The 25,071-nt window shown below is 37.0% G+C and overlaps 1 protein-coding gene and 1 pseudogene across 12 annotated transcripts in view; both read right to left on the bottom strand.

The window, feature by feature from the left end:
• The window catches only part of LOC111183142 (casein kinase I-like), a 32,767-nt pseudogene extending 31,707 nt beyond the window's left edge, over positions 1-1,060 (bottom strand).
• HDAC9 (histone deacetylase 9) overlaps positions 1-25,071 on the bottom strand; it is a 196,710-nt gene that overhangs the window by 132,696 nt on the left and 38,943 nt on the right. The gene's annotated exons all lie outside the window — the stretch shown is intronic.

The raw sequence follows: 25,071 nt of genomic DNA, 5'->3' as shown, positions 1-25,071 counted from the left end.
CACCAGGGAAGCCCATCACATATGCTATTAATTCCTCTGGAGGAGAAGATCTGAGGGAGAAAAATGCGTTGAATTTTGTACGTGTTTACTTTCATAAGCCTCTAGAATATTTAAGTTGGTGGTTCTCAACTGGGGATGATATTGTTCCCTAGGAGACATCTGGCCATTTCTGGAGACATTTTTGATTATCACAATTGAGGAGGTGGGGGTGATACTTGCATCTAATGGACAGAGACCCAGAATGCTGTTAAACATCCTGCAATGTAGAGCACAGCCCACCCACAACAAAAACTGGCCAACCCAAAACGTCAGTAGTACTGAGGCTGGGAACCTCCATCTACATGGATATATTTAATATGGAGTCTGGAACTCAGAAAAGTGGTCTAGGTCAGAGAGAAAGATTTGGCATAAACAATATAGAGGCACACCATAAAAGGGTTATATTTTCATGGATTACTGTGAACGTATGCTGTTATCTATGTCTCTGTTCACTGGCAGCTTGTATCAAATTTGTTATTAAGCTTTCAGAATTAAATAGACGATAAAAATTGAACATTTAGCCACATATCATTCATTTATAGAGCACCCTTGTTTTGCAGTAATTGTACAGAGAAATTAGAATTCCTGTTTTTGTTCCAACAAAAATAATGCAAAACAAAATCCCGTATAATTAATTGTTATGTTTGTCACCAAAATGCTTGCAAGCAAATGGGTCATTGCTGAGTAACACAAAATCGAATTATTTCAGACAAATTAGGCAATTCCAACAAAAAGAAACACAAAATTAAGGAAATAATGTATTAGAACTACAAACACATTGTGAGCAAACTAAGAGACAATTAAGCCACACTTAGAACCATTAGCTAATGAGCCACCTCGTAAAAGGACTATTGCCGTATCTATGGACATGTCTATGGACAAGGCAAGGCATACTTAGGGGTTCAAAGAGTTTCTTCAGGAACTTAACTGCTACTTCTGCTATGTGGAATCTTGGCTGGCACGCCAGGCTGCCAAGGTCATGTTCTGCTGGCAGGAAGCAAAGTAACAGGCCCTCATCCATGCACGTTAGCAACGAGCAGGGTGCCAAACGGAGGGCATGGCAAAGGCTATTTGCTTCCAGAAAAAAAAAGTGTGTTCTAAGTAGATGTATTTTAAAGTAGTTTTTTTTTTTTCCCAGAAAAATCAGGGTTTCTTGGATAGCTGAAACATTTCATGCTTATTTCCAGCTTAAAAAAAAAAAAAGGAACAAACCATGACTATCAACGCCATGTATTTTAGTGGGGTGGGGTGTATGCTCCGGCCTGAGGCACCTGGATTCAAATCCTGGTTCTGCCACTTACCAGCTGTACGATCTTAGGCACGTTATTTCACTGTATGACAACTCAGTTTCTTCCTCTCTAAATTGAGGGAAATAATAGTACCTATCTCCTAGGGTTCCTGTAAGGATCATGTTGTTAATACATGTAAAATCTTTATAAGAGTTTTACTATACTAAATGCTGATTAATATTGGTTATTCTAATATAATTTTTGTCTTAGTCTGCCTGGACTGCTGTAACAAAATACCACAGACTGGGTGACTTAAACAACAAACATTTATTTCTTATAGTTATGAAGGATGAGAAGTCCAAGATCAAGGTGCCAGTGTCTAGTGACAGCTCTCACCCTGATTTGCAGACAGCTGCTTTCTTGTTTTACCCTTACGTGGTGGAGAGAAAAAGAGCAGGATCTCTGCTCTCCTTTTATAAGGGCACTAATCCTTTCATGAGGACCTACCCTCATGACCTCTTCTAAACCTAATTACCTCACAAGGCCCCACCTTCTAATATTACCTTGCGGGTTTTTAGGCCTTCAGCATATAAATTTAGGGAGACAAAAATATGTAGTATAAATTTTTGAAACAAAAAAAACATTATGGTGTTTAAATGTTCCTTTCCTAAATATAATAGTCTGAAACCACAGACAAGGAATCTCTTTTCAAAGCTCTATGTACCTCCTTCGTCAAAATTCCCTATTCATCTAAGGATGTTGACATCTCCTCTGAACTTATGTCATGATAATTCACTTTGCTTAATATAGTACGTTATCTTGAAATATTTTGTAAATATTTATGCCATTTAACTCCTCATAAGCGTATGCCCTGATCCCTCACAAGAATTTTTTTATAATATATATTGGCCTATGTTGGAATAAGGACCTGTTTTAATATCTAGAACATGTCCAGTTCTTGTGTACCTCCAAGCCTCAGCACGGTGTCCAACACATCACTGAGATTCAATGAATATTTGTTAAATGAAAGAACAAAAATATTTAATAAGGTTTTGTCAGTTTGATGATGTTGGTGTTATATAATAACAAGGCTCTAACTTTATAATCTATAATTTTTTTCTTGTACCCTATAGTATATTCTTCCCATTCAATTTTCTTTCTTTCTTTCCTTCTGTTTTATTTTTTAAATTGACATGTGGTAAAATTGACTCCTTTGGTATGTAGGTCTACGAATTTTAGCACATGTATAGATTAATATAACTATAGGAGATTGGGACTGACATATACACACTACTATGTATAACACAGATAACTAATTAGAACCTGCTGTATAAAAAATAAATAAATGAAATTGAAGCTTTTAATAAATGTATTTTTTAAAAAAAGAACCTACTGTATAGCACAGGGAACTCTACTCAATACTCTGTAATGGCCTATATGGGAAAAGAATCTAAAAACGAGTGGATATATGTATAACTGATTCACTTTGCTGTACAGCAGAAACTAACACAACATAGTAAATCAACTATACTCCAATAAAAAATTAATTTAAAAATCTTAAGTGCATATTGCTAAATGAAAAAAAAAAACTATAATCACAATCAGGATACAAAATAGGTCCATTACCCCAAAAAACTCCCTTATGCTCCACTTACCCCAACCACTGGCAACCATTGGTCTGTCCTCTGTCACTGAAGTTTTACTTTTTAAAAAAAATTTTTTTTAACTTTTTATTTTGGAATAATTTCAGATGTGCAGAAAAGTTGTCAAAATAATACACTGAGTTCCCATATATGCTTCTCCCAGCTTCCCCTAATGTTAACATCTTACATAACCATAGGATGTTTGTCAAAACTAAGAAATTAATATTGCTACAATACTATGAACTAAACTACAGATTTTATTTGGATTTCATCAGTTTCCCGTTAACGTCCTTTTAACTTCAAGATCCAGTCCAGGTCCCAAGTTACATTTAGTGGCTGGGTCTACTTAATCTCTCTGATGTGTGCCATTGTCCAGTCTTCCCTGGTTTTTCATGATCTTCATGCTTTTTAAAGATTACTGCTCAAGTATTTTGTAGACTATTCCTCAAACTGAGTTTGTCTGATTTTTTTTTTTCATTATTAGAATGAGGACATGAATTTTGGGGAAGAACATGAAGAGGTGAAATACTCTTTTCATCACATCCACCTAAGTATAGGAGACCCTCATACTTATCACTGGTGAGGTTCACCTTGATCACTTGGTTAAGGAGATTTCTGCCTGGTTTCTCCACTGTAACATTACTCTTTTCCCCTTTCTGTACTCCATTCACTGAGACAGCCATTGAGTCACTAATTTAACATTCTTATTATGACTAACTATTGCAAGCCTAATTTATCCACAACCTATCATGTGAAAGGTGCTTTCCATTTCACCACATACACCAGACAAGTACTATCATCCTGATTTTTTATGAGAATTGAGGCTTGTTGGAATTAAATAGTGCTTAATTAGTAAGAGGTAGAAGTAAAATTCAAGTCCATGAATATCTGATTCTGAAACACATGTTCTGACCTTACCAGACTGTCCTTTCATCTACCCCAAAATAAGTGTCAACAAAAGTGAAGCAATTTATTCCTTTCACTAAGTATGCAAGTCTTATATTTTACCTTTCCAACTCAACATACCAACATACTTGAACTAGCGTGTTTATTTCATAAGGCTGTGGCTGAGCTACGTGGTGATTAGCAAACTGATAGATAGGACCTGTCATCCATGGGGATACCAGACAACAAAGATAAACATCACCAAACCTGGGAGAGGAGGACTATGGGTAAAGAGAGATCCCATGGGAGAATGAAAGTGAGTGGAAGACCAGAAGAGAAATCCAGAGGGTGAATGCCAGAGAAGTACAGAAACTAATAGCAGAGAACTGTCAGGGGAAAAGATATTATAGCTCTTTTCTCTCCGTACAATCAAGGCTATAGGGGAATGAGTGGCCTGATAGCTTGCAGAGCACAGCATAGAGCAGAGATCATTCCAGGCACTGAAACCACAGCCTTAGAGTTACAGAGGGACTAGAGGTGTCGCCCGCCCATCAACTGAGGCCTTAAGAAAGATGACAGTCCATCTCTTCAACATGTGGCTGAAAGTGAAATGCTCAATTTCAGGATTTGGGCATTTTCAAGACTTGTAAAGTCTGTGGACACTGAATGGTTAAACACTCAGATATTAGCCACGTCTCCCAAACCCTTAACTTTTCCCCCCTATAACTTTTAGGTCAGATTGGATTGGACTTGTATTTCCCTCTATACGCAAAGTCCAATGATGTTCCCTCCTATTTAAGGGAATTCCCAGGGCCATCTGGCTTTAACTTCCTGTCGCCACTAAATTATTGTTTTCTGCTGCATTTTTCACTTTCATCCATGCCCTGGCATTGATCCTGTTGTTAACATAAATTTTTAAAAAACCATTTATCCTTTTGATCCCTATAAAAACAAACCCACTCACTCGTGGACTTTTTGTGGGCATCTGATTTTCTTGTAGAGTTGGGGATAAAGAGTGAAGAAAAACCCTGTGAAATATGAATATGCAACAAGTCTATTTTTAGTTCATTGGCTTCGCTCTCTCATTACTTCTCTATGCCTTCTCTGCCTTTTTCTCTCCTTTTCATTCATTTACATTCCTCTAGAAATAACAACAACAAATAAATATCCTCCATTCTCCTGGCAGAGAGAACTGGCTCTCTTCTCTACTTGTCCCAAAAGTCTATTCCTCAATCTCTTCCACCCTTTTTCAGTTAGAAGATGAGATATCAGGAAAAAGAAGCACAGAGGATAACTCATTCAGGTTACACTTAAAATGCTTGCCCTACAATTATTCATGTTAATTAAATTTCTGTAGTTGAGTGAAAGTATGTTTTGTCCCATATTTCAGATAATCCCAGGAGGATTAGGAGAATGTGGAAACATGTTGGCAATAATGATATTTTAGGAAACTAACTTCCAGGAGAAGCTGAGGAAGAGTGCACACAGATATACTCACAGTGTTTCATGTCAGCATTTATTTCATAATAGGTGTACGACTTTAAAAAAACTTTTTTTTGAAGCTTCTGTAGCGAGTATCAAGTATATGATTAACTTCATTAATACCTTCACTAGCATATTTCCATGAATTTTTGGAGGCTTAGGTAGGCTTTTTACTGAGCACTGTTAACGATCCCCAATTTATTAAAATACTTTAACATTCACACATGTTTTAATTATCAGAATAACATCTTGGATATCTAGAATTCTAATCAAATGAAGTCATTCAGGATGATTTAAATTTCTGTATAGATAAAAGTCAAACACTGGACCTGAAATAGATTAGCTATTTTTAAATGGGAAATCTTTCTTAAATATACACATAATTCTCATGTTCTTAAACAAAACATATTGAATATAACTATTTCCTCAGTGACTGTGCATCATCTGAAAATTAGATATTTTACTTTTTGTACATATCACACTGTCCTACTGAAGAATATATCATTGTTCCCCAACTCTAAAAGGTCCTTACTCAGTTCGGGTTCTCCTAACCTAAGTCAAAAATTGTAGTGCAGGGCTTCCCTGGTGGCGCAGTTGTTGAGAGTCCGCCTGCCAATGCAGGGGACCCGGGTTCGTGCCCCGGTCTGGAAAGATCCTACGTGCCGCGGAGTGGCTGGGCCCCTGAGCCATGGCCGCTGAGCCTGCGCGTCCGGAGCCTGTGCTCCGCAACGGGAGAGGCCACAACAGTGAGAGGCCCACGTACCGGAAAAAAAAAAAAAAATTGTAGTGCAAGTAGTTTATTTGGGAGATGATTCTACAAAACGCCAGTAGGAGAGAAGGGAAATGAGACAATAAAGGCGGGCAGCAAAGAAATAAGTAAATCACCACGGTGGACAAATGGAGCTTCATCTCTCTGGGGGCCTCTGGTTGCCAGTGCACAACACATTCTTTAGACTTACTCAACCAACAGGCAAGGAAGCTAGGATATTTACACATCAACTCCTGTCAGTCATTGGTTGTGAGCTAGTTCCTGGTGGCATTAATTCTCTGGCACTTCTGACCTGTCATGCACCTGTAATAGGCATGTGATGTAGGCTCAAGCTACCGGAGAAATTATTTAGGCAGAGAGAGATCTATGCTGGCAAGAGCCCCACCAGTGGACATAAAATGGTAGAGCCCTGGTAGATTTGGGCAGGGCACCGAGAGCTTCAATTACAAGCTCCTAATAGGAATTTGAGTTCCTCTGTTTATCAGTTCTAGTTCTCCTGTCTCTTTGTGGTGGAGCATTTCATAGATCATTTCTTGCCTTCTACCTTCTGGAATGCTTTCCTCTCATTTGCTTGTATTTTGTTTTCTAACTTCTGCGTATTTGGAATGTACATTTCAAAAGCTATTATAACGGGTTATGAAATAGAACTAAATACTTTTTTACTTAAGGCCCTTACAGGCTATCCCCAGAGGAACATTTGCAGACTCAAATGCAAACTTGTGTTGTTTCAAAGCCATTTCTGATACTTTCTTTGCTCTGGCATTTGTTACCAATAAAATGAGATTGCTGGAGAGCTGAGTTCTGGGTGGATGAGCTTTTATAAAGAAATGATGTATGGAGGTATGAATGCATCATTGATAGAGATCACAGATGTCCACCACAAACTTTAATCTTAGGACATCCTCCTTAAAATTACAGATGTTGATAAGGTCCATGGCTGTAACAGGCTTCTTCAGTAATCGATTTTAGAAGATTTCTTAGAAACGTTCCAGTATTATTATCTTAAAATACCTCATGCTTCAAATAATCATAAGAAGAAGAACATCAACTATAATATCAATAATGTTAATTTTGGGTGATTTAAAACTGCGTGACTTCTGAATAAAAATGACAGATTGACCAAATACTTTTACTTCTGTTCCTTTCAGAAATGCCATAAAATGGCAGTGGAAGAATTAAAATTCTTTAAACCTACAGTGGAAAAGAAAATGGCAGAGATAAGAAAAATAAGCAGGAGAGTTCAATGAAATATGGAAAGGGGAAAGTGAATTGAACGGTGATTGATTAAGAGCTCTGCTGAATGGAGCCGGCACCACTGATGGAACCGCAGGAGGGAGCAGCTGGCAGTCCCAGGCCAGAGAATTCCCAGAGGCTCAGAGCTTGCAGGCACGGGCAGCAAGGAAGCTGAGTGGTCATGTGCAGGGTCAAATGCAGAGGGACTGGTTTCAGGTCTGATTTCAGAGCACTTAAACTGCCATGTCCTCTCTCTCACAGCCAAGAGACTTCTCCTCCTCTCCATGCCCCTTTCCACCCTCCACATGCACCAGGCCCATTACCGCTAAAAGACTAGAGAGTTATTCTACGGATGAACTGAACTGGGCTGGGTCCCCACAGCCCTAACAGAAAACATGGGACACAGGTAGAGCTGAAAAGCTGCAGACCGAGTGCAAGTCTGCCTAGTCTACTTGCCAATCTACTCCCTGAGCTCTGGTAGCCAGGCATATTCCCCTGAAACAGAAGCCTGGAAGATTCTTTCCTGGGGACACTGAACAACTCAGGAGAAGAAAACTAAAGATACCTGTATGCTAGTATTTCCCCCTAACTACATGTACACAGACACACGCACACCCAATCAAAGGACTGCTAACCACTCAGGCCTCCTGTACAGAAAGCCCTCTAGTCCAAAACTGCCTGCATTATACAAATGCTCACTCATAAATATGAAATTTCCCAATGTGCAGGAGAGAGCAAAACAAATGTGAAGTTGGGCGCTGGGGGAGCCGGGGGCAGGCGTGGGAAGCACAAAGTACAGGTAGAAAAATAAACATTTGATTGACTATAATATCTTCTATCTAATAAAGGAAGTTACTTCATGCATTAAAATTAGAACAGGACACTTGGAAAAAGGATGATTCTCAAAAAAAAAAAAAAGAGAGAGAATTCTGCAGAACATGAGCCTCCAAACTGAAAGGGTCCACAGAATTACCCAGAAAAATGAATAAAATAAGACTAAGGCTAATGCTTAAAACTTATACACTAAGAATTTTCTACGTGAAATTTTAGAACAGAGATAAGGAGAAGATTGTAAAAAGCTTCCAGAGAGGGTGGGGGAAGCCACATATAAAGGAAATAGAGTCAACTTGGGATCGGAATTCACAATGATTTTCGACTAGTATTCTATGCCCAGCCACACAAATCTATCACTTATAAAGAGAGAAAAAATGACATTTTCAGTCAAGTAAGAATTCAATAAATATAAGTTACCTTAAGATGTTCTTCCAAAAATAAAAACAATGGGGAAACCAATAAAGAAGCCATAAGGATCCAAGAAAGAGGGGATCACTGAAACAGCCAAGGAAAAGACCCAGGATAGGTGCAATGCCTAGAGAACAAACAGTTCGCAATAGTGGCAAAAGGTAGGAAACTCTAGGAAGAGACAGAGTGGAAATGTTGCAGGTATGGCAAATATCTTTTATAAGCACATAGCAGAGGTATTCAAGCACAGAAAATCAGACAAATAGGGGGTAAATTTACAATGAACTCCAGGAAAAAGGCACAACTGAAAAAGAAAACAGGCACAGCTGGCTCAGCAATAAGCAACATTTTACTAGTCGTTTAAACACTAGTTGATTTTACTTAACACTTTGATACAACTGCTGGGGAGGGTGGAGAAGAAATGTGCCTGTGTGCGCACGTGTGTGTGCATATGTGCATGGACATGTGGCATGTGGACACTCGTGGGTGTATATATAAATGGGTATTGGAAGGAACTTCCTCATCTCCCTGGGCAAGGAAACAATAATACATAATGCTTAAAATTTATACACTAAGAATTTTCTAAGTGAGCACATTATGTAGAAATTGTAAGGTAGGCGACCAGAAGAAGGAACAACTGCTGAAGGTAATTACCCCTGTAAACTGGAGAAGGAAACTGAAGAGAGGCAGAGGAGAGGACAGCTATTTTCATTATAAGAGATTTTTTACTTTTTAAACTAAATATATGTCTTACTTTGATTTTTAAAAACTATATAGAATTAATATATTACATTCTAATAATCTTACTCAATTCATGGAGAACTTGAAATTCAAGTTGGTGTTAAGGCCTGGACAGCTCTCACTATGGTTAACATCAGAGCTGAGAGAGAGGAGGGATAAAATGAATGTTTATGATATTCCATGAAAGCTGTATTATTTAACTTAAAAGTACAAATTAATTTTGAGAATCAGTATATTTTAAATAATTAAACCATTTCTCTTCCCATCCCTATACTCTGAACTAATCAAAAATTTTAATCTAGCTTTAGAAATATATATTTAGGAGAACTCATGATATCATTGCAGACAACAGAATTTCTGATATAGTAGCTGAAAGGTGATCATTCAGTATGGAAATACTTTAATTCTTCAAATATAAAAACACAATAGCAAACAAAATGCTTTGGACCAAAAATAAATCTGTTTTACAATATTTTCTTTCAGAAGCACCAATATTTTGACAAAACAGAGTTCATTCTTTATCACGAATCAACTTTTGGAACATTTCCTTTACTTGTTTGTATTGAAGTTGAGTTCAATATAATTCAGAGAGCAGAAGGGCAGTTCTGGGAGGTTAAAGGTATTGAGTCGTGCTTACACAAGCACATAAAGACAGAAATACATGTGCAGAGTTGATGCATCAGAAGAAAAGTAGGAAGGAAAGAGAGGATTTTATTTTTCTACTTCCCATTTTCTTACTTATAAGAAAGAATCAATTTGGCTACTAAAGACTGTCAAAAAGCAACATATAGCCCATGCATTAACTTTAGGGGTGTTTGCTTTTTTTTAATCATAGAAAAAAAGGTGACTTTCTTTTAAGTTTATAAAGTTTTTTTTTAAGAGTCCATTTCTTATTTGGTTCTCAATTACATGCACATCAGAGAAAAGAATTTGAAGAAATTAAGATAAATCATTTAACAATTTCCTCTAGTTTATGTCAAGTGGTTTAAATTCTTTTCTTATCTAAAATAGTAATTTGAGTGAAACCACATTCCTTAAGAAAGCACATTTATATGGTGTTTACAGTTTGCTAGTCTACCACATTGTAGTTTTCCTTACATTCCAAATCATTCAAATTTGCATATAACCTCAGCCAACTGAAGACCTGAGAAGAACCTATTGTTCCTGGGTTTACGAAGCATCAGTAAAAAATTAAAATAGTAATAATAAGCAGAAGAAGTAAGAACATCGATATAACTATATTATGAAGTGGGGGAGGGAAGAGGAAAATTAGTGAGTTATTCTCATGACCATCAATAAGTCAACAGACACATTTAAAGTAAATAAATCAAGTAGATTATTTAAGAATATAGAGGTCATGCAAAGCATAAAAGTCAGAAATTGCTAAAATTGGCCAATATGGACTAGGAGTAAGGTGAAACTGGACAGAGAACAGTTTCTTTTTATTATAAGCCTTTCGACACTGATTGATTTGATTTCTTAAAACTATATATATATACATCTATATATATCAATACATACATATACATCTTTAAACTCTCAATATTCATGCAAGTATTATGTACGTACATTTTATTTTACATACACACACAAAAAATGCCCATTATATATATAAAATTAAGCACCCAATACCTTTACAAACATGAAATACATCTTCAGAAGTTTGTGACATTAGGGAAAATCCCTCAGAAAGCTGGGTGGACCCAGGTGGTAAGTTTATTATGCATGACCAATAGCCTATTTCTGAACTTTGAATAAAATAAAAAGTTAACCAGTGTAAAATAAGAAACTTCACACCCTTTCAGAGACTTCTCAACAAGAGTTTCTTTTTTCTTTTTTTCCTAGATTTTACATTAGCTGAAAAAAATCCCTGAAAAAAATCTCACTAAATGTACAAATCATTTGTTGGAGCCACACAGCAGTAGAAGTGGCTTTCGGTAAGGTTATCATTTTTCATTCAACACTACTAGTATGTAAAATGTTATTTATGTTCTGAAGCAGTCATGGCACTGGCTAACCTTACATGAACCAGTCTCCCTCAATTCCAAGAGCAGCTTCCATAGGATGTTAACAATGTTGTTTTCAGGTAGAATATATACTATTATATAATTGGACCATGCTGAAAGCACTAAGTGTGTATTTTTTAAAAAGTAATTAGAAGTTAGATTAACATTTATGGATAAGTAATGTGATGAATGGAGCAAAATGTTGAATTTATAGTTCATTTTAAAAGGACGGATATCATGGCAAATCATGTACCACATCAGATCAATGGAAACCAGGTAAGAATTTTAAAAACTGGTCAATCCAACTAGTACAAGTCTCTTTCCTCAAAAATATATGAATGGACTTTCTTCCAAACTCTAAAAACAACTAAAGAAATAACTGAGAAAAAATAGGCCTATTTATGAAACAAACTACATGATGGGTATGAGCAAAAATACACAAAATGCACAATCATCAGTTCTTTTTCTGTTAAGTTAAAAGCATCAGTGGAAGATTCTCACATTCCTTTAACAAATCCTAGGGACTGGTCCACTAAGTTTCTCAATCTGCTTTGGTTTCTATATTGGAAATCTAGAGGAGCATTCACGTGTTAACCACTGATTCCTCCAAGCTAAGTGTCTCATGGAAACTAAACTCAGACTCAACTAAAGTGGTATCTCTGTCCTCATTCTGATCTGGACCATCCCTCCCCTTCTTTACTTGCTGATTTCCTACCACCTTCTGATTTGCTTTTATGTCCTACATCAACTGAAGGCCTTCAGAGGGTGATGAAGGTAAAAAAAGAGGAGGAGATGAGAGGTATCTCTCCCTGCAGGGTTACCTCAAAGACATTTCACCACCACTCAAACGTTTTTTTTCCTCTCTGGTTATTTCCTGCCTCCTATTATTAATTTTCTTCTTGGCTACAGACATTCTTCAGTCATTGTTATTTTGCTTAGCTGTTTAAAACCCTCTTATATTGAGTCTTATATAAGGAAAAAGGCTTTACAGCCAGACAAATGTTTGGGGTTTAAGAGATTCAGAGAATGGAAGGACAAAAGACATCAAACAAGAAAATAGAGAAGTCATACAAGTACCCTAGCAAAACTCCGATGACTGAAATAGCTATTTACCTCAGGTTTTTTACTGATGTGGTTCCTTTGGCAATATCTATCATTCCAAACATACGTGTTCTAGACTGGGCAGGAAATTGTTGAAGTTGAAGGGAAGAGCAGAGGAGATGGAAAAAATATTACCTTCTAATGCTACATATGCTGAAAGACGATAAGCTATATTCCATATTAAACCCCCAGTAAACTGATTCCTATCTTCTGTGTATCTATCACTACCATAAAATTTACTGTTATTTTTAATATTATTAGTGCAAAATTACTTATATATTGGAAACACTCTACCACTTTTAAAGGTGACTTTCTAGAATGAAACTCCTACCAAAGAGAATGGTCCTAGTATATAATTATGAGTTCATTAAGTCATTTTTAATGCTCAATTGGAGACTATTACAAAGCAAGTAAAGGGCCAAAGAAGAATAAGCATTAATCTTACAGATTGTGTCTCAGAATTTTCAGTAAAAAAACAGAATGTCGGGCTTCCCTGGTGGCGCAGTGGTTGAGAGTCCACCTGCCAATGCAGGGGACACAGGTTTGTGCCCCGGTCCGGGAAGATGCCACATGCTGCAGAGTGGCTAGGCCCGTGAGCCATGGCCGCTGAGCCTGCACGTCCGGAGCCTGGGCTCCGCAACGGGAGAGGCCACAACGGTGAGAGGCCCGCGTACCGCAAAACAAAAACAAAAACAAAAACAGAATGTTCATATGGTCTGAAGAACCAGAAGAGAATTTATTCCATTTCCTCCATTAGGGTTATGAATATATTGGCTTACCTTAATTATTTTTGTTTCTACTTATATATAAGATGCTTCACTAATGTGCTACGCAACACTTCTAATATGCTACACTTGTATTTATCATTTTTACTTATCAGCTCCAAAAATCTACTTTCTGAAAAAAAATTTTGACTTAAAATTATTTTAGAGAATAAGTCATGAAAACTATAATCTGTATAGAAGACAGTTTCCATGAACTATTATTGGAATGCCATTTTTAGTCAAAATTATTTTTTATTATCATCTATATAGAGACATATATAAGATAAATCTCCCAGTAAGTTCAGAACTCAAAAAATAATATATTACATTTCTTACCATTTAAATTTTACATAAATATATCAATACAGAAAATCATACTCTGGCTCCCTAAAGATTTTTATTTTAATTTGGTGGAACATTTTCTGTAAAAATCATTTACCAAAAATAATTACCAAATTCTAGGCAAAATATCAGACTTTTTAAATGTTAATTACAATTCTCAGAATGACTTTTGTATTGTGAATCTTAATTTAGAGAAAACCAAACTACAGATTTTTTTCAGTATTATCACAAACCTAACTTCCTTATTGAGCCACAATATTTCTTTCAGTGACTTTCAAATCTAATTTTGTGACATTACCCAGAGATTCCCCCAAATTTTCTCAATGCTTAAAGTTTTTTCAAAAATGTTAATTTACTTAATTAGACATAGTCTATAAAGCAGGAGGAGAGGGAAGAAAAACGGGAAGAACAAAAATGACAAAATTTAGATAATTCAGCTTTAACTAAAATTATGCAAAAGACATGCAAGTCTCCAACAAACTTTTCTGAAAAATTAGTGTAAGCTATAGCTTCAAAGAGTAAAAGATTAGAACCACTACCACGCTCTAATTCTTTCTCTTAATGTTCCTCCATTATTTTAATTGTAGTCCTAGAAACAGAATTAGACTCAGAATCAAAAGCAAATGATCTCTCACTATCAAATCCATGTGATTTTCTATGTATAACCTCAAGAATTCTTCTACCCCCATTCTTCTAAAAGTTCACCTTTTTCTCTACTAAATTATTGTATATTACTATTGCTGACTTTTACTGTTATAATCTCTAAAATGTAGAATGTTGTTCTACATTCTGGCTTACCTTTTTTCAAACAAAATTTCACTGAATTTCTTATTGACTAGATAGAACATTTTTTAAAGCTCCACCTAAGAGCTCTTTGCCTTTGAGTTAGTTACTATCCCCCATGCTCCTGACTAACCCCCTGTATCTTTTTCTCTCAGGCTGTACTTCAGGATACTGTTAAGATCTAGTTGAGTTTTTTCTGTTTAAGTTATGTAGGCTATCCTAAGCCACAGATCCTTTGTACTACAAATAGAACTGATGCAGTTAATTGAAGGCTTCCTGCTGCTGTATGTAGTCAGCTACTGAGGGTAGTTTGATATTTCAGTCAGTTCTTATAACATGGAGCCAAAGGCAACTTTAATTTCTCTGACACCCTTAAGAGATTAGCTTTGATAATGTTTGGTGCCACATTGACAAGAATTGGCTTTTCCCCACCTTTTACACCTATTGTATTACAACTACTTTAGTCTAGGTCTTCAGATGTAGATACAGAATAGTAATAAAGACAGTGTCAGTTGAAATTTCTATGACAAAATTTTCCACTGCTCATAAAATACCATCTTTTTAATATTTCAGAACCTTTACATAATGGCCATTGAACTCTAATAGTTTACTGTGCAGTCTTCACAACATGCTTCTTTTCAGTGTTAGGAGTGGTCAGTGGGAGGAATTATGCATCAGTCTAGGAGAAAGATGATTCAGGACACAATAATTCTCAAATAGTAACTTTAAAATATTGCTATATAGGGCTTCCCTGGTGGTGCAGTGGTTGAGAGTCCACCTGCCGATGCAGGGGACACGAGTTCGTGCCCCGGTCCGGGAAGATCCCACATGCCACGGAGCGGCTGGGCCCGTTAGCCCTGGCCGCTGGGCCTGCGCATCCGGAGCCTGTGCTCCGCTACGGGAGAGGCCACAACAGTGAGAGGCCCGCGTACCGCAAAAAAAAAAATAAAAAAATATTGCTATATAATTCCAACGAAATGTTATGTAAAACGAAGTTCATATAATAATTATCCATTATATACTTTGTGAACCTTTCCCGTGAAGATTGCAGCATCCCAAGGGAAGTGATTGTTCATGTGCCCCTTAAATAGTGCCTAAAACAGTGAGTTTCATCTGGTACAGAACAATTCAATTTTTTTTGGACGCGCAGGCTCAGCGGCCATGGCTCACGGGCCTAGCCGCTCCGCGGCATGTGGGATCTTCCCGGACCGGGGCACGAACCCGTGTCCCCTGCATCGGCAGGCAGACTCTCAACCACTGCGCCACCAGGGAAGCCCTGGTACAGAACAATTTTGAGTGATATGCAAAGAGACAAAATGGAGCAACCACAGAACATTATGTCTTAGGTGGCAAGGGAGAATGGATTGCAGGCGAGGCAGGACTGGCAGTTAGGACTGAGGTGAACCGGAAATCATTCGCAGAAAGTCAAAGACACCTGCAGAGAAACAGTCCAGGAGCTATACGTTCTCAAAGTGACATGGAACCAAAACCAAAGAATCCAAACTTTAGAGAATAGGCAGTAAGCATCCAACTCTGCTCTCCAAGGCCAGACTCAGTTTACAGGAAACAAATAGTCCTATATTCGAAGAGCGATCCTATTTTCACCACACCATTAATATATTCTGCAAAGCAATTCAGTGTTCACAAAAACATGAACTGCGCAAAATGGCTAAGAAGGAACATTATTTACTATCCATAGGAATTATTTTACCAAAGACTGCAAATGAATTAAAGGATTACAGTTTTTTGGGCAGAATTAGATTTATTTCCTCAAACTCAGTAATTTAAAAGATATATCTTCTGTGATCACCAAATTGATTACAAAATTTCAAGTAGGGAAAGGACCAAAGAAACAAAGGCTTTGGTATTTTTGTCACTTTAAAATATCTGCCCCAGGGCTTCCCTGGTGGCGCAGTGGTTGAGAGTCTGCCTGCCGATGCAGGGTTCGTGCCCCGGTCCGGGAAGATCCCACATGCCGCGGAGCGGCTGGGCCCCTGAGCCATGGCCGCTGAGCCTGCGCGTCCGGAGCCTGTGCTCCGCAACGGGAGAGGCCACAGCAGTGAGAGGCTCGCGTACTGGAAAAAAAAAAAAAAAAAAATCTGCCCCAATGACATTTTTTAATCAGTGGTTTTTAAGTCCCCAATATTATTTGCTATAGTGTTACATCTGGTCTCCGTCCAAGTCATTACATGTCCTTTCAAGCTGTCAACACCTTTTTTATGAGCTTAAATTTATCAAATAATTAGTAATTTTTGTCCTATAAGAACAATGAGGAAGCATACTATGGCATGCAAACCTATGACGCTTTACTGATTCAGGCTGATTTATTAAGCTTTTCTAGTTTGTAATGAATGACACATTAAAAACGTACATGTGTCACTATCATTAAATCTCAAAATGATTTTGGAGTCTCCTAAGACTTCTTGGGTAGTGTATTAAAATTTCTTGGGTAGTGTATTACATAATACTTAGAAAAGCAACCTTCTGTCTGTATACATACTTTTCTATCTTTATTTCATATATGTTTAAACCTCTATTTTATCACAATCTCCTTTTACTCAAAATCTTTTACTAGAACTCTTCATGCATACTATAAGCCAGGTGTTGAGGTGGTAATATTCTATTAAGCAGTGCTATAATTCATGTCTGTTCACTCCAATTCACTCTCTAAATCTCTCCCTCTGCCTCTCAATCACAAGAGAGACACACAGAGAGAATATACACGCCTACTCTCTTCCTCCTCCCCCAAGCTTGAATTTTATCTTCAATTGCATTAATACTTAAAAAAGTATATTTTATCCTATTAGTTTGAGGCTGAAATATCTTGAAACCACAAAACATAATAACCTGTTATCCTGAATCCAACCTGTGTACAAGTTGTGTACTTGCCTTAACTTGGACAAACTACTAATAATAGAGAGTGAGCCCCACTCAACTACAGCTCTGATAGCAGGCCTCATCACAAAGTAGATGGATGGCTGAAGCAATTTCACTTCCCTTCAATGAGAAAAGCAATAGTCTGCATCTGAAATTTACAACTGACTAGTAATTCTGAGTTAAAAATCCCTGTAATTCTTAAAGACTACAGTTAGTTTTCTTCAAGTATAAAAAAATTGTTAACTTTCAGTCCTCAAAGAAATACAGCAGTTAATTATATATGTATTAGCTTTCTCATATTCACTATACATGTAAATATATGTATACATGTAGATATATGTGTGCATGCCAAAACCCGATTTCCACACAGCTTTCATATTTGACTACTCTGAGATGCTGAACCCAGCCAGATGCTGCAGTTTCCACAGGGCTTCTTTCCCCTCTATGATTTCACTGCTTAAGGTTTTTCTGCTCTCATTCTTCCCCAACCCTCATTCAGTGAAAATCGGTCAATTTTTCCCACCAGCCTCCACTGTACATCTGTCAGTCTAGATGGGTTGCAAGACAAGCAATGGGAAGAAACACACACACACACACACACACACACACACGTAGATTTCAAGTTCCATGGGGGCAAGCGTACATACAAGTCTGTTTTGTTCCCTTGTCTACCTTAGGCACCGAGACAATGTGGGGCACATAAAAAGCACTCAAAAAATGCTTGTCAAATAAATGAATAATGGCTCTGCATCTACCCAGTCACGAATGTTAGAAATCTAAGAGTCATTCTAGATTTGTTCTTCTACCTTTTGCATCAATTCCCAATTTCTCGATTTCTGTTCCTTCCAGTTCCCTTTCGTTATTCATTCACTATTTCTGCCCAGACACTTATAGTTAATAGTTAACAGGCTGAATGAAAGTTACACAACCCATTTTAAGGGGTGTCCTATACTTTACACTGCAGCCAAAGTTACACTTCCAGGAAGAATTTCTTATTGTGCAGCTCTACTGCTTAAAATGCTTTAAAGGTTCACAGTCACTATCTTTGCATGGAATTAAAGGTCCTTAATCATCTTTTTCCTGCCTGTTTTACAGCTTCATCTCCTACCAAAGCAACAGTATAGATCAAGCCCTCCAGCCATCCTCAAACACACAGAACTTCCCTTCAGTGATCTTCTTTGTAAGGTTTTCCAGTTCTCAATCTTGCATATTCTAGTTTGGGCACCTACTGCATTCTGTTTACTTTGTCTGTTTTCTCCATTCTACACAGTGTGCTCCAGAAGCAAGACATTGCATCATGCACTTAAAAAATTCAGTGGGCATCCATAAGTGCTTCTTTTTTTCTTATGGTTTTGTTAAGAAATAATTGACATACATCACTGTATAAGTTTAAGGTGTACAGCATGATGGTTTGATCTATACATATTGTGAAATGATTACCACAATAGGTTTAGTTAACATCCATCATCTCATAGAGATACATTAAAAGAAAGAAGAAGAAAAAAATTCTCCTTGTAATGAGAACTCTTAGGATCTACTCTCTTAGCAACCTTCCTATATACCATACATCAGTGTTAACTACAGTCATCATGTTGCACATTACATACCTAGTATTTATCTTATAACTGGAAGTTTGTATCTTTTAACCACCTTCCTCCAATTCCCTGCCTTCTGCAACCCCATAAATACTTCTTAATTTAAGTTGCTCAGCCTCTATGAGCTTAGTTTCCTCACTTTTTTTTTTTTTTTTTACCACCAACAAAAAGGATCCTAGGGAGAAACAAAAGAAATACCATACATTTAAAGTTCAAAGCGCTTAACTGACATTCATGGAATGTTATTATTACTTTTTAAGATACATCCTTGTCCTCATTCCAACTGCTTCACCAGAAGGTCTAAATAAAAATTAGATGGGGCAAGAAATGACAGACATATGTTGTTTGTTTGTATATAACCTATTTCTCCTTTCAGTATTAGCAAATGAAGTTTACGATTCATCTGAGTGAAAGCTAAGGTACTATGGCCTGTCCTGTTGTAAGCCTGGGAAGAATCTGACTAGGAGTAGGTGATCAATCCTCAGGATCAAAAGAAGAAATGAAAATGTGGCCAGACGGCTGGGAATGAGCTCTGAGTGCATTGTTAGAAGGTTCTGGATCCTCAGAGTTTCTCAGCCTGGAGCTTTACCCCTGAAGTTTTTCACCTTCCTACCATTTCTTTGTTAAAATTTCCATCTTTGTATTTAAAGATGGACTTACTTATCAGACTTTTTATGATTTAAAATCTTTAAGTGTGTGGCTGTTACTTCTGAATGGCCCTAAGTGTTTCTTTGTGCTTGGAGGAGCCAACTTAGCCATTCACAGAGAGGCAGTCTTTCTATAAACGAACAGATTTCCACACGTGGGCTGTAATATATGCATAACACATTTCTCTTGGTGTTAATTTTGGTCTAACATCCTCCTGATGGTCTTGATTACCTTGGAGACTTACATCCTGTCTTCTGTATGTATGTAGTTGTTAGTCACTTCTACTAAGTTGTCGCACCACCATTTCTCAAGAATGATAACAGAAGACACAATATTTCAATAACTGATTTTTCCTTTCAACAAATGTTTATTCAACCTCCTGTTTCAAGGCACTTTGCTAAGGCTTAGCTGAATCTGAATCTCATGTAAAATGGAAAAATTCTGTGACGGTCCAACTAACTTTGTAGTAAAAATAACAGGAACCATTTCAAGATATTAATCAAAAAATTTTATTAATCTTATGTTTTTCTTTTAATTTATAAGTAAAAAGAAAATATCTTAATATAGCTTTCTTTAACTTGTTTTATTGTGCTTTTCCTTAAAATTGGAAATCCTAGAATACTGTTTATGGTCATTCATATTATTGATATGGCTACAACTCAAACACTATGTGAATCGAAAGCAATGGCATACAAATATACATGGTGAGGCAGTGTGGCGATAAATGCCATTGGGGACAGCATATTAAGAGTGGAAAGTAATAATTTTTTGAAAAACTGCAATTGTTAAAGGCTTTATCCACTTTGCTTATTTTATTCACGGTGTGCTAATCAAATAGATGGAGGACTGGGCACTGAATCCATATAAAAAATCTCATGTTGTGACAAATCTCAAGGCATCTGGTTAAGTCAGATATCTCCCTTTGTGAATTAAAATGAAACAAGACGTGTTTTGCTCCTAAAATCTGTGCCCTAGTAGATAGGCTCCAACACAGAATCAAACATCCCATCTAACTTTTCCAATGCCATGTTTCCAAAAGGAAATTACATTAAATTCCTCCATTCAAAATGCAACAAGCAAGACATCCAAGAATGAGATTTCTAGCAGAATGTAACTTTAAATACATGGGTTTTTTTTTTTCCATTACTGGAGATATCAAACATTTTAAAAGCCTGTTCTTTCATACTTGGATTCCAGATCATTATTTTTTTGGCCAAAAAGAAAGGTTTTCTGCATTCCTAAAATAATTAGGCAAGATTTCAAATCAAATTATCCAATTTCAAAGCTCTATTTTTCTCTCTAAAATGCCTGTTAGAGAAGGACTGCTGATGACTAAGCTTTGTGTCATTCTCATGGCTTTATTAGGAGAATGTTCTAAGTCCTTCACTTTCTATGTAATCAGAACTATAATTTCTTCAGGTTATTTTAAGACCCAGCTATGGCTAAAGCAGGAAACTCAGTTTTATTCTGAGCTCTAGACATGTCAACACAGCAGAGCAGGGCTCCAGCTATCCGGGCTATCTTCTTTAATAAACCCCCTAGTGCTTCGTGTCCAACCAACTTGTACTCCACTTTCTGGGTATCAAGTAACTCTTTCCAAGACATTGAGGGTAGTTGGACCGTTATTTTGGAAAATGTGTGTTGACATATTATCACTATACAAATGAAGGTCTATTTGTCCAAAGAGTACTACTTATGCTTCCTAGCATCAATTTGAAAACCATATTCAACAGAAGGGCAGTTGAGAAAAAAAGTAGAACAGAAAGCTCTAACTACATATGTCTACTTAGTTCATCATACTCCCTTAGAATTTTATAACTTAACCAATTCTACTTAAGCAGGCTGGTTGCCTCTAATTATGCTAAAATTTTTTCTGTGCTGGAAAGTGATATTAATAATGAGTGACATTTCTGCAAGTAACAGGTAACCCACTTCTATAATTGTGAGCTCCATCTAAAGTAAGGAAGGGAGAATAAGATAGTATAATAAACTGTAAGTAAAGATCTGTGAGAGGTGGTCTTCAGAATGAAAATTAAAACATAGCATCATTACTTTAGTATTTTGATGTATATCAAAAAGGCTCTCATAGGTATGTATAAATCTTCTTACTGAGGTAAATTTATTAATACTTTCAATTTTAACTTAACATACTGACATAAAAATAATTTCTTACTTTAAATTTATATATCATGGATTTTTAAAATTTCTCTTTAACTGGTAATTCTTTTTTTTTGCAGTCTGCGGGCCTCTCACTGTTGTGGCCTCTCCCGCTGCGGAGCACAGGCTCCGGAAGCGAAGGGTCAGCAGGCATGGCTCACGGGCCCAGCCGCTCCGCGGCACGTGGGATCTTCCCATCCCGGGGCACGAACCCGCGTCCCCTGCATTGGCAGGCGGACCCCCAACCACTGCGCCACCAGGGAATCCCTAACTGGTAATTTTTATTCAGATTAAAATACTCTTACAACTTTTCTATGCTCCTACAACAACAAAGATTAGTTGAGCTTACAATCCTATATGTATATGGTTATACATTTTGAAGTTTTTCCCACTCAACAATACTCCTTGTTTCCAATTCTTCCATTCTTAATATATTCAGACATTACTTATTAATTTTAATGACATCTAACATTTCAGAGTATGGGTTAAGGCAATTGATTTTTGTATTATGCAATACTTAACCCACTTTCAATAGTTCATTACTTTAAATAACACTGCACATAAATACCCTAGTACACATATTCTTGTGCATTTGGACAAGTATTTCAGTACAGCATTTAAAGTGGAATTATTGGATTGCAGAGTATGTACATTGTTTACGTTGACAGTACTGCAATTTACGTACCTCCAAAATTTCACCAGTATGCTCTTCCACTAATATGAGGGTGCCCTTTTCCTCTAAACCCTAATTAATGGATATTATGAGTCTTTTTATTTTTACTAGTATAATGAAAACAAAAGTGGCACCTCGTTGATGTATTAATCAAGACTTAGACTGATCATCTACTCATTTATTTGTTGGCCATTTTTTATTCTTTTTCTGTGATTGTGTTCTTCACACATTTGACCATCTTTCTGCTGAGTTACTAATATTTTTAAGTTTATTTATAGTTTGTATTTGTACCTTACAGTTTAACCTCTTGAGTTTTAGATACATGGTAACTCTTTTCCATCTGTCTGTCATTTAGTGAAACATAGTGGCATCATTCGTCATATAAGTTGTTTCTGACTTAATGCCAAGTCAAACATCACTCTTTTTTTTAAACTCTCTATAGATAGGATTACACTGGCAGAGATATTTCCTAGAATGAGTTGTGATAACCTCACTTATAAGCTCATTAATATAGATAGAAATATTTTCCCCAACGCATAATATCTAAACTATAGTTTCTGCTAGCACCTTTTTCATTTTGGTCTATGAAGTAGGGCCTCAAAGCTAAGCTTGAGATTCATCCTACACAAAGTGTTTCTCAGTCACTTAACAGAGCCCACAAATGTGTATAAAACTAACAAACCAGGCACTGGGCTTCTGGCCGTAAAGGTTCATCTTCCATCAGGTGGCAAGTGACACATTCCTCAACCTCATATACCCACCTCGATTCATATGGGAATAGCATTCCAGATGGCTGAAAGGTTTCTCTCAAAGTATTGGGTTGGCCAAAAGGTGCATTCATTTTTTTCCCATAAGATGACTCTAGTAGCACTTAGTTGTCTTTAACTTCATTCTAAACAATTTTGTTAGATTGTATGTGACAGCTGTCATATCAGTGTGCATTTTAAAAAGAGACATCAAAATTGGTGATTTTTTTTGTAGCCACCTTAATATTGAAGATGGAAGAAAAAAAGCAACATTTTCAGCATGTTATGCTTTATTATTTCAAGAAAGGTAAAAATGCAACTGAAATGCAAAAGAAGATTTGTGCAGTGTATGGAGAAGGTGCTGTGACTGATCAAACATGTCAAAGGTGGTTTGCAAAGTTTTGTTCTGGAGATTTCTTGCTGGATGATGCTCCAGGTCAGGCAGACCAGTTGAAGTTGACAGCGATCAAGACATTAATTGAGAAAAATCAATGTTATACCACTCAGAAGATAGCTGACATACTCAAGATATCCAAATCAAGCACTGAAAATCATTTGCACCAGCTTGGTTATGTTCATCACTTTGATGTTTGGGAAAAAAACCTTCTTGATCGTATTTCCACATGCGAATCCTACTTAAACGTAACAAAAACGTTCCATTTTTAAAACAAATTGTGACAGGTGATGACAGATACTGTACAATAATGTGGAATGGAAGAGATCGTGGGGCAAGCGAAATGAACTACCACCAACCACACCAAAGGCTGGTCTTCATCCAAAGAGGGTGATGTTGTGTATATGGTGGGACTGGAAGGGATTCCTCTATTATGAGCTCCTTCCAGAAAACCAAACGATTAATTTCCACAAGTACTGCTCCCAATTAGACCAACTGAAAGCAGCACTCGACGAAAAGCATCCAGAATTAGTCAACAGAAAACGCATCATCTTCCATCAGGATAACGCAAGACCACATGTTTCTTTGATGACAAGGCAAAAACTGTTACAGCTTGGCTGGCAAGTTCTGATTCATCTGCCGTATTCACCAGACATTGCACCTTCGGATTTCCATTTATTTAGGTCTTTACAAAATTTTCTTAATGGAAAAAATTGCAATTCCTTGAAAGACTGTAAAAGACACCTGGAACAGTTCTTTGCTCAAAAAGATAAAGTTTGGGGAAGACGGAATTATGAAGTTGCCTGAAAAATGGCAGAAGGTAGTGGAACAAAAGGGTGAATACGTTGTTCAATAAAGTTCTTGGTGAAAATGAAAAATGTGTCTTTTATTTTTACTTAAAACCTGAAGACACTTTTTGGCCAACCCAATGGTTTTTAAAATTCCATTTTACAGTTTTACTCTCTTCAAAATAGATCAGATATATTCCTGCTTTTTAAAATGCCCACAGTTTGGAAGACACATCTTTGAGCCCATCGGTTACAGCACTGTGACACAGTGGTTCCATTAGGACTTATTAGGCACAATGGTTGGCCTTCATGGAATGAGGCTTAGTTCCACCTCTTCTTTCTCAATATTTGGGTTGAGGGTGGGTTCTTCTTGCTTGCTATTGTGCCTTGTGGCTGTGGGTAAGCCCCCTAGCTCTAGGACCCTACCCTGCCTTTTAATCTGTGTCTTCTGATCTCGGGTTTGAGAATCCAAACAGCCAAATCTGTTATCACCCCTTCTAAAAATGATTACTTACATTTACTGGGGTAACAAATTTCTTTGAGAATCACACAAGAATGGACAGTCTCCCAAGAAAAATACACATTTACACAAATGTATTAGTGTGTGTACAATTTCACAGGATTCAGGGACTGCCTAAAGCCCATTTATGGAACCTTGGGCTCTCCAGGTCCTTTTTCGATTCACCTCAAATCCCTGATTTTGGTTCAGATAGAAAAGTTCCCAAACAAGTGAGTCATTTATAGAAGTCAGTGTGGTTAGAGATGATAGATCCCAATAAAATGAGAGATTATGTGAAATCGTAAGGAATAATGCCCTTTTAAATGCTCAATTAAGACATACAAAATATGTGACTGTGTGAATATGTGTCTATGGTGAAATTTTCTCATGTTATTTCAAAAGGGAAAACGATGGAAAATATATGTATACCATAAT

Source organism: Delphinapterus leucas, chromosome 9 (genome assembly GCF_059928025.1).
Source record: "Delphinapterus leucas isolate spDelLeu-1000000601 "Yukka" chromosome 9, BTC_Dleu_Yukka2, whole genome shotgun sequence".
NCBI lineage: Eukaryota > Metazoa > Chordata > Mammalia > Artiodactyla > Monodontidae > Delphinapterus > Delphinapterus leucas.
Note: the sequence above shows the minus strand (reverse complement) of the source record. Positions and strands in the feature narration are given on the sequence as shown.